Source organism: Lissotriton helveticus, chromosome 3_1, assembly GCF_964261635.1.
Source record: "Lissotriton helveticus chromosome 3_1, aLisHel1.1, whole genome shotgun sequence".
Taxonomy (NCBI): Eukaryota; Metazoa; Chordata; class Amphibia; order Caudata; family Salamandridae; genus Lissotriton; species Lissotriton helveticus.
In genome coordinates, this window is record NC_136061.1 from 634,386,767 (window position 1) to 634,404,764 (window position 17,998).

The window sequence follows — 17,998 nt, forward strand, 5'->3', positions numbered from 1 at the left end:
GAGCATTTGCTCTTATTTGATGGCGCCCTAAAACACAATAATCACATCACCAGGCTCGGTCCTTTAGGTAGACCAGGAGCAACGTGGCCGGTCTTAGCCGGATACACACCACACCCAGACATCGAAGGGATGTCTACAGGAGAGCTGTTAATACAGCTAAAACAATTACTAAAAATTCATAGACAATTAGTCCAATATGTAATGCGGACTTCAACAATTCAGCCAGCGATTAAACTTCCACAGCTGACCCCTCACCAGGGGAACACAAATAAAATTACACCACAGAACATCCAATCCTGCCTAGGTAAAGTTCCGGCTAAACGGGAACAAATACCATTCTGGTTGGCACAGAAAATCACCCAAATAGAGGCGGTGTTTCCTGACACCACCCCGCTAGAAAAACACAGGATTCTGACTATATGTCTCCCAATGGGAATCGCACCACACATAGAGGACTGTGACACTTGGGGTACAGTCTTTGCTTCCATCTACACAAAAACGCACGGTGTTCCATCCATTTCGGTGATACCAGATGTGCTAAAACAAATTCAAGACGAATATGGTCCAGAACCTGCTTTAACTCTTGGTATGAAATTACTAAAAGACTTCAAGCAGGTCTCGGCTATATTATTAGCCAATATAAAAGGTGAGCAGCAAACGTGGCGATCCGCCAGAGGTTAAAAGAGACAGATATAGCGGACCAACCAGCTGAAATTGCCAGAATCATAGAAAAATCCTATGAAGAACTAGGTAGAGATAGTTTAGGTGGAATACCAGTAAAACCGCAACTGACTGAAAGTCCAGAAAAAATATTTTTTAATAATAATTCACCAAAAAAGAACTGGGATGGAAATAAACAATCCAATCCTAAAGAAAAGAAATTCCAGTCCAGAGGAAGGTCTCCTAGGCGAAGGGAGAAATCTCCGAACCAGAGACACAGGTCACCCCAGAGTGACCCCTCTGGGAAAAGATATAACCTTAGAAATAGGGATAATATTAAAAAACCTGATAGATATCAAGACATTGATACACGTCCCTCTCAATCTTTTCAGAATTCCTCGCAGAAATCGGAAAGAAGAGGACGATCAGAACAAAGAGAAGAGCACGCCAAGTCCAAAGACAAGGAACCTGCTCAACTAAAAAAGAAATTACAATTTCCAAAAAAGAAGGTAGCAAGTATCAAGGTAGTTAACAATGCCGAGAATACTGAGGACACAACTGAAAAACGGAGAGTGGGCTCAGACAATGCTAGACAGTGCAGCAGAGGTGAGCATAGCTCGCAAAGTCCTTATGAATCATCTGGAGACAGTGGACACAAATGAATATCTTCAAGTGGAAACTGCAGACACCAGAGTTAGCAAACCCCACAAGATATACGAGATAACATTACGTATAGAGGGAGATAAGACTAGGAAAATAAGGGGACTATTTTGGGATAATCTCTCCAAGGGCTATGATATCCTTCTAGCTGAAAAAGACTGGCCACCAGAGTTTGTCAGGGAGTGCCCTCATGGCGAAGAAGTAATTATGCCTGCCTTCTCAAATCAAATCCCGATTCATAAAAAATATACACTTGCCAGAAAGTGGGCAGTGGCTCTAGCACCTGCTTTATATAAGAATCATGTAGGATGGGATGAGGATTCTCCTCCTCACAAAATCCAGTTAAAATCACAACCTACTGCACAAAGGCAGTACCCAATTAAGCAAGAAGCTAAAAAACAGGTAAATGAAATACTAGATCAGCTAGAATACCAGGGGGTGATTGAAACTTGCACCTCACAAATGAACAATCCTTTGTTTCCGGTCTCCAAACCAGACAGTTCATATCGTCTAGTTTTGGATTACCGACACCTTAACACATGTTGCAAAACTTTTGCAGTGCAAAACTCACACAGTGCTGCACTAATGAATAACATAGTGCGCAAAAAATACAAAACAACCTTGGACATCTCCAATGGATTCTTTTGTCAAAACATAGCACCAGAGAGCAGATACTTAACTGCATTCTCAGTAAATGGCACTCAAAAACAATTCTGTCGGTTAGCCCAGGGGTACAAGAACAGCCCGGGGGTATTCTCAGCGAGAGTAACAGAATTACTACAAATATATGATGATGAAGCATTATCTTATGTCGATGACATTTACTTAACAGATGATGACTTGGAGACTCACTTGAAAAGAGTGAACACCATAATACTTGGGTTCGCTGCAGAGGGTTACAAATTCAACTTTAAAAAGTCCAGAATTGCCCATCTGACGGTCCTATTCTTAGGATATGAGTTATCAAGTGAAGGTAAAAGCCTGGCTGACAATTTCCTAGAGAAATGTGCCGTAATCCAACCTCCTAAAACACTAAAAAACCTACAGTCAATTCTAGGCTTCCTAAATTTCGGAAGAACATACATTGCAAATTACGCAGAAAGGGTCAAACCCCTTTATGATCTAATTAAACCAGACTTTAAAAGATCCAGTTGGACTCAAACACACACAGAAATTTTGAGATCCTTACAAACAGACATGCTAATTAAAACAAAATTAGAAACACGTGATAACACACGCAATCTTGTGATTCGAGTCATCCCAGGGAGATGCGGATTCACATACCTGACCTCTAATGAGGGAGAAAAGGTACCAATTGCATTCAAATCCCACTTGTACACGGAAGCTGAACAGAAATTCAGTAATACAGAAAAAATCATTCGCGCAGTTCAAACCGCAATAGCTAGAGAAAAAGACATAGCTGACGGTAGACATATCACAGTCAGAACAGCTGAATCAGCCTTTGAGGCATTAACAACACCGTGTAATTTACCAACAACAACATTGAATCCGGAATGGATACAATGGGTGAATTCAATCGAAACGGACAAAGTATACTACTACTTTGATCCAGAACTAGAAGAATTAAAAAATCTAAAATATGAAAAAACATATCCTCTGCCATCCGACATTCTGCCTCTACGACATTACGCCTGTGTAATCTATACAGACGGACATGCTCAACCCTCCGTTTGGGGAGAACAAGCATACAACCCCACATGTGAGATTACAAACGAAGTGTGGCGCGGAGGTAAACTAAGACCTCTATTAACAAAAACACACTCAGTTGAAACTAATTCAGAACAACAAACTGAAATAATAGCATTGAAAATGGCGCTAGATAATGCGGATCGCGAATTCCCGACACTTATAGTGTCAGATTCATATTACTGCGTCAAATCATATAACAGCGATTTGCAGACATGGATTCAAAACGGTTACAAAGATGACACAGATGCACCAATAAAGCAGAAACTGCTCTGGGAACAAATAGCTCTTTTACAAAAAGAACTACCAAAGACTCACGTGACTCACTCACTGAGTCATCAGCGTGATGGCGTTCACGTTGTAGGGAATTCATTGGCTGAAACAGCCGCAGCGGCAGCCACTAAATCGGCTCCCGTAGTTCGAAAAAAGCGTACATTAAAATACATTGACGGTGAAACAGTGCTGGCGGTGAAAACGTCATCAAAAGGCGACTGCTCAGCGTTACCGATCAACTATCCACTCAATTACACATACATAATCGATGCAAACTCCGTCCCTTTTGCTCGAATCCCTGGAGTGGGGGATAGAGTGATTCCAAACATGGACAGGAGAAGCTTGTTAATCGCAGACGCACATATGGGCGAGGGTCTCAGACACCTCAAACTAAAAGATTCTCTGGAAGAATTACAATCACGGTACTGGTGGCCAGGCATGAGCCTACACCATACCAGGTTTGTAAAAAACTGCCCATACTGCAACAGAAATCGCAGTGGGGAGAGAAAAAATATAATACGGTGGAATCTGACTGCAGATAACATCACCAGTAAAAAGAATGGCTTGCGATTAACATATACAGGCTAGTTTCCACTTATAATGTAGATCACCAGCACTCGGCTGACGTCCGGACTATTATACAAAGATTTGCGAGTCTAAATGGCATATACGCTAAGAGCATGCTACGTTCGACCATTGTTTTCACTCAGGCACACCAGCCAGGGGGGAAACATGGCCAAATGAGCACAGCCCAGCGGGAATCTTCTCACTTCCTTCCTGAGGGTACAGGATGGTGTAAAGAAAAAACCAAGGCAGAAAGCAATCTATAATGGAAAGGATATTAGGTTCGGGAGCTGGGTGGGTCAAACATCTAATAAGTGTCCAACGTAGTCTAAATAACTTGCCAAGAAATTCTCTGAAGGGATTCAGTCTGTACGAATTATTATTTGGAACTAGAATGATTATCTCTGACCTCGACAGTCAGACTTCAGTGGTTAAAGAAAAAAGCTTTGATGTCAAAGACCGTTTGGCTATTTTGCAGGACTTAAACAAAACAAGAAAAGACCTGAGCAACATACAGTTGAAACAACAGCCAACGACCACTGAAGAATCACCACCTGTCCCAGCAAGACCTGTCTGGATTCCAAAAGTCGGGGATCTAGTCAGGGAGAAGATCGCGGTAAAGAAGGAATTTGGGCCTTCTTACAGAAAAGCAGTTCCTGTCTTGTCTGTCAACGGGACAAGATCAGTTGTACTACCGCCACTTGCTGGAAAAAAGGAGAACCGAGTTGTATCCATCGACCTGGTAAAACCACAACATGTGGCCGATAACAAACAGTAGGCCAAGTGGACTCCCAATAAGTAGCAGAACACCAAGGTTTGCTACCAGTACAGAGGTCCTAACGAAGAGGCTCATCACATTCGAAACGCCTACAGAAGAACAACAAGGACTATGCAACAATGCAATAGAACTCAGACCTCTGAAAACCCAAATAAAAACATTTAGCAGAGACACACCAATCTATAATGAAGTACCAAGTGAAAATGCAAGAAACAAAAATCCTGAAGCAATTGGAACAATTGACAGAACTGCATCCGGCTACTTCATCAACTTCACTGATTCCTCTGAAAGCCTCAGTGAATCAAAGACACAGCCATCATCAAGATCCTTTAAAGACAAAGCTAAGGAACTTTTGAAACAACTGAAAGATACATATCTGATTTCTCCATGGATTGAATTTTGGGTGGGTTTTGGTGCATTTATCCTCATACTTTGGCTCATCATGGTATTAACTTTGGGACGCTTCATTGAGGGAAAATATGCTAAAATGGACACAGCAAGTCAGAACATCAACTTGGTCCTCAAACCACACACATCTTCACACGTCGAGAAAAGAGAACTTTCTTCAGCCAACTTCACAGCCAATCAGATACCTGGTGGGGTAGCCTGGGACAACACTGACTATGAAATTTATGGTCCGGTCGAGATCCTGAAATATCCACACCAAATTAAGATCTCCTTGAGTGACTTTGCAAAACCGAACTCGTTTGCTGATGATTGGGACTTCGAAAGCATTAATAATATGATGTCTGATTTAGTAATGTCTTCTAAATTTACCAAACATGATTATTTGCAAGGTTCTACAAATTATGATAGTATGTATTGCTATAACCACTATGGTAATCACTTTTTACATAGATCTGCACAACCTAGAAATGTTTTAAATTATAATCAATGGGAACATTGTGCTACGCCTCCAAAAGGGAGCTCAAGAACCGTTTACGACAAATATTCATATTTTTCAGGTTTTAACACAAGTAATGCTGAAACATTTTATTTTAAATTGTCAAACAAGACAGGAACCAAAACCATGATAACCAACACAAAATTGATATATTCAGATTCATTCTTCGAAAAAATGAATACTTTTGGATTTGATTATTGGGACAAAAATGTTGAATTGAAAAGTGTTTGGGGTACAAAAGATTGGCAAGTACAGGGTAAAGAAGCTTTGTTTAGAGCCTGCATGATCCCAGAACAAATGATTTTTTTAAATGACACTGTTCAACAAACCACCTGTCTTGGCTTAGCCAAAATCAAAGATTTAAATAAACCGTCTATTCCAAAACCAATAATGTTTAGCAATAGCTCGGATACAGATGAAGAGATAGACGTAAACCATATATTAAACCAAAACAGAACACATCCTGATTGGAAACAATGGTTGATCTGGCCCACAGATACAAATAACTGTCAAGACAGATTCCTGAATAAAACACAGGGGTTCAGAATGACCAGGCCAGACCCTAGATATCCCCAAAGACATCACCCAGGGATAATAACAACCTACAGTGTGGGCAAATTATGCCTTCAATGGCTACAAACTTCCACACTGCCTGAAATTAAGCAACACCTAACTTTACTTACTGATGGTGCTGACTTGCGTGATTTCATAATGGGACCACGCAAACAGCGTCAGAAGCGTTTCATAGCAGCCTCTGTATATGCAGCATACAATGAGGCCTGGAAGGTTACTCAAATTGAGACAGCAGAGAGAATACGGGAAATTGACCGTATTAATTTGGAAAAATCACTTTCTGTAGTGGACAATGGGTTAATGACTCTGTCCTCCAGAATTTTTTCATTGGACAGCATTGTGTCTTCAGCAATCGATATATTATCGCAAGACTTACTGTTATTACAACATGGTCAGTCACAATTGCGTTCTATTGTACAGCTTGGCTGGACGTTACAAAATCTGCGTTCAGGCTATGTGCCTTGGCGTTTAATCAACACAACGTCACTATTCCAAATCTTTAACCTTACTGATAGACAAATCGGTATGGCACAAAAGGGTGCTGATTATACAATCTTGAGCATTGAAAAACTAGAAAGATTACCAATGACAATGTCAGAACGACCTGTCAGTGAATGGATAATACACGGAATCATAAATATTCCAATCTCAACCTTCAGGTTTCAATACTGCCAAAAATATATACAGGCTGGCATGTACGAGAAATTGGGAAAGGGGTACCTTAAAACAACTTGGAACCTGCCCTATTCACATGCATGTGTCAGTAATAAAGGACAGAAAGTGTTTCTTAGTGGCAACAATTGTGCTATGTCACTAAGCGGCACGCTTCTGTGTAACGGAATTAGTTTGCATGGAGCCTGTGAAGGGAATTCATACAACCTTTCATGTCACCAGCAAGGCGCACCTGCAACTGAAATAGAACCATTCTTTCAAAGACTCTATAATGGGAGTTACATTCTTATTGTAGACCGCAGATGTTGTAGTCTTATGCCCGGGACTCCTTATCTAGTCACTACGACTGCGAAGGTCAAGTGCTGTGGACGTTCTTTGTTCCCCAGCTCCTTTCCAGACAGGGAGGCAAGGGCATGGCCCAATTTGAAAATTACTTCTATTCGAATAGATACTTTAAGCAGAATGAAAACAGTGCTTCTTCAGACGCCTACAAGGCTCACGTCATCAAAAGAAACGTATGATCTACAAGTCGCAAGGACGACTGCAGAGATACATACATTATTATCAACTAATTCCCCCGTACATTTCGCGGAAATCCTGAGCGAAATCTTAAATATTTCTGATACCACTGGGGTCTCAAAGGTATTTAAGACAGTATTTTCGATGGCATTAACACCATTCAAAGCCATACTGGGTATTTTTCCAGATTTTGTCCATTCGATTTTTGGCGGACTTCCCCTGATCCTGGGACTAATTGCAGGAATCCTATTCTTAGTCCTTATTTTTCGTTATGGCAACCCATGTCACAGACCAAACTCTCGCGACAATGGAAGATACAATCCTAGCCATTGGATACCGGGACCGGATATCAAAAATCCTGGGACTCTCCCGGCTTAGAGACCTGAACATGACTTGGTTTCTATCATTTCGACCAATGTGGCAAAGGTGTGTTTTACCTGTATTGAGGTGTCTGCTATGCGGAGAAGAATGCGTGTTAGACACCTGTCTGACGCTACAATCGGATGCGCCAGTGGATGCAGATACATTGTTGGTTCCTACCAAGGTTCACGCTTTGTGCTGCCCTCAAATGCTGCCAATCCTGATGACGGCATTCGTGGAATCTTCACCACTACGATTGAAGAGTAGTGAAGTTCAAGATGAAAGCAGCATCGAACAGGTACGACCTTCTGTCAGCAATGCGAATCAGAATGTCAATGGAGACAATCATGCGCACGAATGCATGGTTACACCTATTTCCGACTTAGTGGAACTTTCCCATGAAGCTGTTGACAGTTTTTTCGAAAGCCTTAATGATATGATGTTCTCTCCAGAACAGAAATAGAGACTTTTGAGCAAGCTCGCACACGGCGTTCCCTGAATTCGGCCTTCAACTTTAAAAATAAAGTCACATGAACAATTTTTCCCACCAGTTCACGGACAGCAATTTTTTAGCAGCCCCAAATTATTTTTTACAAATTTTCGGGACACTTATCTTCTGCTTAAAGTAAGAAACTATTCCTAGAGAACTAAGATTTCTATTTTTAGATACTTTATAAACTTTAGTTGCCCGCTGGTATGTTCACAAATATTTTCTTATGTGATGAAATGGTCTCGAACTTCCTTTCTGTATAGCCATATTAAGAGCCATTTCATGTGTATTTCTCATATACCAAATAAGCAATAATGAATACAAATGCGTGTTTACTTTAGCGTTTAATTCATAGCTTAAGTGCATACAATATATATGACTGCAATTTTTCAGTATATTTGAAAATTTCAAAATGCATTTATGTATTTTGGGGTGGTAAGGTATACACTATACTCTATAGTATGTTGTACTATGTTATACTATGCATAGATTAGTAAATATGACCATAGTTAGCGTGGAGTGGGTGTCATGTATTCCTATAGGTTCTGAATCGATCCCCCTATTCCTGACCCTATTCTGGTTAAACTAACTATCAAGTTAACTAACAGTCAGCCCATGAGGCAAGAAAAGCCCCCATGATGCAGATACCGTTATCTGACGCAGTCACACTACGGCACAGGAACGTGTTATCTGATTAGGTCATAACGCTTGAGATCTAATTAGACAAGCGACATTCCTCCAGCCCCTGATAAGGCATACGACGTTCTCATAACAAATCAAACCTATGACAACCTGGAAAATCCGTGCGGCCATTGTTTTGATTTCACAGAGAACTTTAGTAAAGAATGTGCTAACGAGCAAGTCGTATGACATCTTTATTGACGTATCTATGTCCATCCTTACGTCAATCTCGGCACCTTTAAGGTATAAATATTGCCGATCTTGCCCTATGCAAACACACGCGTGGTGACGAGACGGAGCAGCCATACTTGCCGAAGCCAAGAGCAGAGCAGACCCAGCTGGCAGCAGCCCCGCCTTCCTGACGCGCTGAGAGACGCGCTGCTATCTCCTGCCGAGAAACCCAGCACCGGCGCTTTCGGGCAGCCCTCGCAGGCAGCCTGGAATATCGAGAGCAGAGAAAGAGATACCATTCCTCATTCATCCTAACTTCCAGGTACAGAACTGAATAACCCCTCACAGAGAATTCTTTAGTTATTCACTTGGCAAAAACAAACTTAACTTAAACTGTAACTTTCTATTCCCGCCCACGCATTAGACTTAGGTCAGGTACACAGGGTAGGCGTATTTAGAAACACCAGTTGAGTACGTTTAGTCAAATGTATATGTGTATGTAAATATATTTTAATCATTTTAAACATCATATGGCTCAGAAACCATATCAATGTTTTTACAGTATTATTTTATACTATTGCTTTTAATGTATGCACTTTACTTAACTATAAGTATTGCAATAATATCGATCCATTTCTCTTGTACGAGAAAAGAGACTGATCAATAAATAACACCTTTTTATTGAACACGCCCGTCTCTTCCTTTTCTCTACAATCTGATGAGACTAAGAATGCACGTACTGACTGAGTAAAATAATTGCCTTGTGCTCACACGACTCTTGTGATTGACTCTTGATTAGGGGAGAGCAAAGTTGTCATGTTCTATGGTTGTCAGAAACTAAATCCCTTCTTGTCTAATCAGGGGAGTTAATTCTTTCCTGAACATTCGAGAAAGTTTCTAGCGAACTCTGAGCTACGCTGGCAAACCCAAAACTTAAGTCTAGTATCGACAGTAGTAGACCTAGTTAACGTCTGGCCTAGGCCTTTACTGCTGTAGGTATTATTCCAATGCGCAGAGCCTATTGGGAAGATAGGAACTACACTACACTATGGCTTAAATGTATACTTCGCAAGCCTATTGCTTTTATCAATGTGTGTTGGTTTAGATTTTAATAAAAAGATGGTCAAGAGTTGACAGTGCATCAACAAATAAAGATTGCGTTTATTTGAAGTTTAATAAAGACTACGCAGTGAAGACCAATTACTTGCCTGGTTTGTTTGTGGGGGAAAAGAATAAGTGGGGTATTATTGGTCTATTGATGGCAAGGGCTTAATCGCACGTGATCAGCCCACTATGCAAGTCTCCTACCCTTGGGACAAACTTGTGGTGCACGAAACCAGCGTACCACACTATTAAACTGGGCTGCAGCATTTGAAAACAAGATGTCCTGTGCTGTTTTGGAACGCATAATAATTGTGCGTTCTAAAGGAGTAGCAACCATTGTAAAGGCTGATCTCAAGGGGAGAGCAATTTGTGCATGTGCTGGAGATGCAACACCCTCTGTGGGTAAATATGCAACTGATGTTTGTGTAACCCGTGCCGTACACAGAGATGACATTCTTTATAGCAACAATAACTGGCAATGCCCATTTTATCCTTTAAGCAGGCTACATGGTGTGACCTTTAATGTTCTTCAGGCTATTGGAGCATGGGTGGCTCTAATTGACTGCTGCAGTGTGCTTTGTCACGTCAGAGATACTTCCCTTGCCCACAGGATGCTGCATTACACTGGGTTAGAGGCAGGGGAAACCCAATCAACCCTTGTAGGCTTGGGCACTGAATATTTAAAGTCACAGTGTGCTACAAGTGACTTGTTTAGGAACAAAGAGTCTTAGTTATGAGTCGTACATGCGTAACAAACTCAGGTGTATCTACAGAGTATCACACTATGTCATTGACTGGAATCAATCAAAGGAAGGAAAATAAAAAATAAAAAGGAACACACGGAGAGAATTTATATTTCTGAAAAAATTATTATTCTGTATTCAGTAATGAGACAGTGAATTTACATCTTGGGAGACGGGTACATAGAAATGAATCAAAGCAAAAACTGAGAACAGAGGTATAGATAATCACACTCCTTCAGTTCACAGCTAAAACATTAACTCCCGGTCAATGTAACAAACACCCAAAAATAAATAATAAACAGTGGTCGAATGTTGGTGACAACGCAACACTTTAGGAGATGATGGAGGTGTCGACGTTTTGGTCTAATGTACAGTCGTCATGTAGACCATCATCAGGACCATACATTTCATTGCAGAAAAAAACTCCCTAAATTAAAATAAAACAAAATTACTAAAAATAATACATCAAATGATTAAACAATTAATTAAAAAACTCCATGTGTCAGGCTAAGTCTATGTTGTCTATTTTGAGCCAAGCATTTTACCCCTTCCTGGTAAAGCTCGGTAATCAACATCATCAAACAGTTAATCGACAATAAAATCAAAAATTAATCATTGAGCCATGGTTATTGCATTCAACTTGGTAGTAGAAAGCAGAGGAATGTATCTTGAAATCTTGCAAACATTGTTGCCATACAGTAAAATATTTACAATTATGCAATTTTGAACTCAGAAGCGACCACATTACACTGGGGCTGAGGCACATGCTGTAAGAGTTCAGAGCTCCTCTCCAGACTGCACCGAATATTTGAAAAAAAACAAAGAACAACCGAGGAAGGATGGCAGCAATGACAAGAGGAAGGGGATGCGAGCGCCACTGGTCTGTTTTGAGGTCGGTGCAGGCTGGAGTCTGCTGCCTGATTGGAAGAAAGGGGGAGGCAGAGCAGAGAGAGCAGGATGGAGGGGTGGGGATGCGATGGGCAACAAAACAAGCTGAGGGGGGAAGATTGTGTTGTTGGGGGAAAGGCATGGGGAGATTAAGTGAAGTGCAAGCAGTGCCGGGTGCCAGTGAGGAGAGGGATGAAAGAAAAAGTAGTACACCTAAACAAAACATATGACCCAAAGTCAAAGGATCCATGTAGCAGAGGCAATCACCAGGGTGAGAACAAAACAGCTACAGGGTGAGACAAATGTACACTATTCACCAACAAAAGCAAAGAAATTTGTAAAGACAGACCAACCAACCAATGAAAAGCTGTGGGTGTGTGGTGGGCAAGTTGAAAGTCCACAGAGGGAATACCGCATCACCCGCCTAGCAGTGCATGCGCGCTGCCTCTAGGCTCAACCTAAATAATGGGGGAGAGGTCGGGGCTCGAAGGAGATTTGGATATGAAGGCATTCAATTTTGAAATGGACAGGCTCCAGGCTGAGTAACAATTCTCCAGACAGCAACTAGGAATACAAAGTGACATGGCAGGGGTATGATGGTTTAGACTGGGAGGAATGAGATGAGAGTAGGTATTGTTGGCACTTTTGGAATTGAGAAGCAGTGACTGCATCGGACTAGGTAATATTGCACCTGAGTGGGAATGATTTAGTCCAAGCCACTGGTTTGGAATTGATCAAGATGATGAAGAAAGATGTAGCCTACTTGAACGAGAGATGAGAAGGGATGATATGTTGTAGCCAACAGCTGTTGGCTATAAAGGTGTGGCGAGGGGGGCAAGGAAACCATCTGAGGTAAAAAAAAAAATAGGCCAAGAAACAGTTCAGAAGAGAGATTGGGGGTTTAGTAGAGAATATGTGATTCAAGTTATTAGGCATGAGGAGATTGTGTACGAAAATCCAGCACCGTTTAGACATGATGAGGTGCACCTGTCGGTATTAGGGAACAGACTTTATGTTGAGAAGTTGAAGGAGTAGGTAGTGGAGTGTTTGGAGGAGTTGATAAGGGGAGAGAAAGAACACCTCAGGGCAGGGTTTATCTGGAGTGGTGGGAAGGGCAAAAATGGAGAGCGGTACGAGCATGGAAAACATGGAGCAAAAAAATAGGGAAGAGAGCTGGAACAATGAATCAATGAGGAGGGCCTGGTCCAGGACCTGGGAGGCCAGACAATCAAGGAAACAGTGGATGGACAGTAATGTAGAAAATATGAAAATGATAACATAACTTGTAGTGATATCATGGCTGAGAAGGAAAGAGAGCTGGGAATTGCTGGGAGGAAAATGTTTGGGGGTGGAGGGTGAGTAAGTAATAAATGTCAGAGTTTTGTTGAGGGTATGCTAGCACGTGCAGGTGGCTGGAGTGTTAGATGTTGCCCAGCTTGCTCCCAATAAAGCAGCCTTTTACACACTTGATGAAGTGGCGTGGCATAATGATTCCCCTCGTAAGCTCTGCCCGCTCTACTATGTGCTGCCTCATAAAGTGATGCACTAAGAATGTTTCTACATTCACTGAGGCTTAGGTTTATTTTAAGTCTGACAAAGGAGGCCTGACTCATTCTAGGACCAAAATCACTCCAGCAGCCACACATGTGCAAAGGTCATATATTATTCTCAGGCACTTGACTTTAATGAGCTCTTACAACGGGATGCCTATAGAGCTGTACCAGAACCAGAAGGTGCACCTTGCAGAGACGTAATTGCAGCAGGCAGCTGCACTGGGAGAACTTTCCACAACGCGCCCACTGGCACTTACACGTCCATCAGCAGTGACATCAGCACCAGCCCGAACAGTAACACGCATGGCACAAAAAGATCACACTGTATGTAAAGGTGTGCAATGCTGCATGGAATGCTGCCGTACCAAGTGTGAAGCTTGTAAAGGTAAACAAAAGAATCGATGGTCAGCTTACGCTTTGCAAGAGCAGTAAACCAGAGGGCTGCCTGGAACCCTTCTCATCTTCCAGGCCCCTGTGCGTGGACGTCAATTCACCAAAATGCAAGGGGTAGCAGAAGTGACATCACACACCCTTTGAGCTCCACTTTCACTCAAACACACATGCTTACATATGCACACAAGTTCACAAATATATACGCTCTCACACATAAACACACTCTCACCAGCAAGCATGCACACAACATACATTGAAAAATATGTTTTACTTACCTCATCTGCAGTGGAAGGGCAAATTCCAGCTTTTGTACTCCACTTTTTATACTATTCATGACTAATATATTTTAATTATTCACTAATAGTATAATAAAAAATTAACAGAAAATGGTGGGCCCAATTCACAAAGGTAAACTTACAATTTTGTGTAACAAAGGTCAACTTAAACAAAAAGTCTAACATTACTATTTTTGATATTCACAAAGGGAAGCTTAGACCAAAAACCTAACATTACTAGTAGTAATGTATCTTTTTGAATACCGAAAAGTAGTAAAGTTAGACTTTTGGTGTAAGTTTACCTTTGTGAATATTGAAAAGTAGTAAAGTTACACAAAAGTGTACGTCTAACTATGTGAATCGGGCCCACAGAGAGTGGAGCCCCAGCTGCCCCTGTGTTTCTGGAACTTAATTTGCCACCTCTGAGGCCAGGGGTTGCAAAAGCAGCCCTATTGCCCTAAGGGAGTACCTTGACGTTTGTGGGTTTGGTTTGGATCTGAAGTCGTCAAACTGGTCAATTGTATGTGATTAACATAGGCTCCTGTGTCAATCAGAGCAGTTATTGTTTAAATCCCTAATTTTACTTAGCATTTAGGTTGAGAGCTACTGGGTTTCTTTTCTTGTTCCATGGCGGATACAACATTGATTATTTAATCTTCTTCCTGGTCATCATGTCATCATTAGGAAAGACAATCATTGGGTTCTCAATGATGTTGACTGTCTTAGATGTGGGAGTCTTCTTGCAAAGTGATTTATTTTGCCACAGGTCACACATTTCTCCCTTTGGGAAGGGCATTCATAGAAAAGTGTTGTCACAATGCCCCCAGGACTTTCCCCTTAAGGTCTTATTTGTGGGTTTGGTCTTGTAGTCGCTCTAGTGGCCAGGTTTATGGGTTCTGTTTTGAATGACTTATTAAGGGCTCCTTCAATGTGCAAAGTCCTTGAGCTAGATAGTTCTGGTGATCAACCTAAAGTTAGAATGCCGAGGAACGATATCCTGAGTTCTTTCAAATTTTGTCTGTATAACTTTGTGGATGCACATCCCTGATTGATCTGTGCTCTGATCTCCTCCATTTCAAGATGGAGGAAACATGAACTTGCTCGTTCTTTCAGTCTGGTGAATAGGCTATCTGCCTCTGTTTTGCTTTGCATGGCAGAAACCTTTCAAAGTCTCATTGAGGGGTCAAGAATGCATTAAGGACATTGATCGCAGTGGTATATTGTGTGGTGTCTTGCTTCAGCTAATGTCTTTGACAGTTTTAAAAATGCCTTTCCCCGCAAGATCTAACAACATGGGGCCATACTATCAAGGCCAGCAATAAAATGATCGCCTCTTTAGCGGCAGGAAACTGCCACTAAAGCGGTGATAATGGGCTGGATAATACGCCCTTGTGAATTCCCATAGCAGCCCAGGTTCTGGTGTGAACATAGGCTTCTATGGGAATTCACAAGGGCATATTTTCAAGCCCATTTTCGCTGCTTTAGCAGCAGTTTCCTGCTGCTAAAGCGGCAATAATTTAACGCAGTTCTTGATAATATGCCCCTAGGTTTGTTTCCTGACTTCCAGTACATCAGTTGCCACAGACTACATTTCTAGGCCCTCGAACGATAGTGTCCATTTTTAGGCTTGTGAGGATGGAGTGTCTGATAGTTCAAATGGTGTGATTTTTGGTATAGATGACATTGGGGCTCAAATAAACCCGGGGTGTGGGGGGAGTGGCAGTAGAGCATCACACCTCTGCTAACACCAAGTTTAACACATGCCGGACACTACAGTTCCAAATGGCACGGAGTGTTGCTGTTTTGTTTTCCAATCTGCATAAAGAAGTGTCTATCCCACCCCCTACCCTACAGCAACTCAAACTATACATGCCAGCTCGGCATCCCTATGCCTAACCAACCCACACTATCCTGTTACCCCTTTCCATGGCTTTCGCCTCCGTTGGGTGTGTTTGCAGGGGCTCTCTCCAGCATTTTCAGGTTCATAATGTCCTGCCCAGGATACAGTGCTAGACATGTTTAGCAACATCTCGGGCAAAGTAGGATTTGCGTGTCCCAGAGAGGTGAAATTTCACAACTACACTCTGCTTCGTCTGCCTCTACAACTGATACGATAACGGGAGTTACATAACCTGGGACAGTGAAACAGAGACAGTGACAGGTGAATACAGACACTGGAAGGTAGCCAGAGTCACTGGAGACAACAATGCACAGCCACTGAGGCAGACAGACACAGAGAACAGGACTGGAAGACATAGACACTTAAACATGAAAACAAGGTCATTGGAGCAGGAAGACACTGACATTAAGGCAGGAGACACATTTCAGGGTAGGGAGGCATACACAAGGGCAAAGAGACAGACATTAGGGCAGAGAGACAGACTCTGAGGCAGAAAGACAAAGACACTATGCGAGGGAGACAAAGACACTAGGATAGGGAAATATGCTGTAGCACAGAGGAACAGACACAGAAGCAACTAGAAACCGGCACTAAGAATGGAAAAGATACACTAAGGCAGATAAACACATTCATGGGGATGGAGGACACAGACATTGGAGCTGGTAGACAGACACTGGAGCGGGAGATGCAGGCAAGAAGAGGTAGACACTTGGGAAGTAAGATATATAGTAGGATGGGGAGACACATACGTTTGGCAGGAAGACACAGACATTGGTGTTGAAAGAGAATGACACAGGAGCAGGGAGTCATAAATAATGGAGCATGGAGAAATAGATAAGGAGAAGACAGAAAAGGAGGCAGGAGGCCTCAGACAGTGAGGGGAAGAACATGGATCCTGGAACAGGAAGACAGGTACTATTTCACGAGACACAGGCACAATGGGCCTGTGACACATACCCTGGGGCCAGGACACAAATACTGATGCTGGGAGATCCATACACTTGGCCAAAAGTCACAAACAACAGACAGAAAGGCACAGCTACTGAAGCAAGAAGATACAACATATGGTGTGGGAAGACATTAACACAGACAATAGGAAACAGAAACAGACATTGAGTCATGGATACTGGGGCATGGAGAAATAGAAAGACACAGAGACAGAGCAGTACAGGCAAGTACACCGGAGATCCAGGGGACAATAGGTTACATGTCACATAGGACAGTCCAGTACAAACTCTTTAAATTCAGTTCCTACTGTCTTTAAGGGCAAGGGGCGATCTAACACCCCTTTCATGTTTGCTGACCTTTTAGACTTCACTCTCTGCTAGTCGTGATGGTTCTCTGCCCTGAGCACCTGCATGTACAGGCATTTGCTTTGAATCGAAGCACTCATTCGTACACTCCTCCACAGATTTTTTACACAATATCTTTCGGTCCTCTAGAAGACAAGAATAGACCTTAGCACTGCAGCAATGCTTAGTGCCTAGGGAACTAGGGGGCATATTACCAAGCAATAGCGATAATTATCGCTATTGCTTGGTTAGAGACAAAAAGTTACCGCTGAGCTGCGGCGATTTTTATCGCAGATAAACCTTGGTATTACCAAGGTTTATCGCAAATGCGATAAAAACTGCTGCAATGCATGAATATCGCTGAAAAGTCAGCGATATTCATGCATTACCGAGCTAATGCTCTTAGCCATGCTATCCACATCCCATTGGATAACATGGCTAAGAACTGCTCAGGGCAGGTGTTAGCTTTTGGAGATATTCGCGTTTAGCGCGAATATCTCCAAAAGTTGGTAATAGGAGATAGCGATGTTAGCGTCTGTTTCCAGTCGCTAACATCTTGGCACGCCAACTTTGCATGTCATTAGTGATAAATATCACTGACATGCAAAGTGGAGCCCAAGATGGTCGCTATCTCCTACTAGCTGTCGCTAACTGGTGTTAGCGACATATAGGTAATAGGGAGATAAACCCCCTTGATAATATGCCCCTAGGTTATCACTGCTCAGGTAGGGTCCAATCTTGCCATGTACGGGCTATCTCAAAACAGCAAATCTAGAATGAGGATGGAGGAAGCTATTAACACAGATTTCCTAGAGCAGGAAAATGACTTCTAAGACAA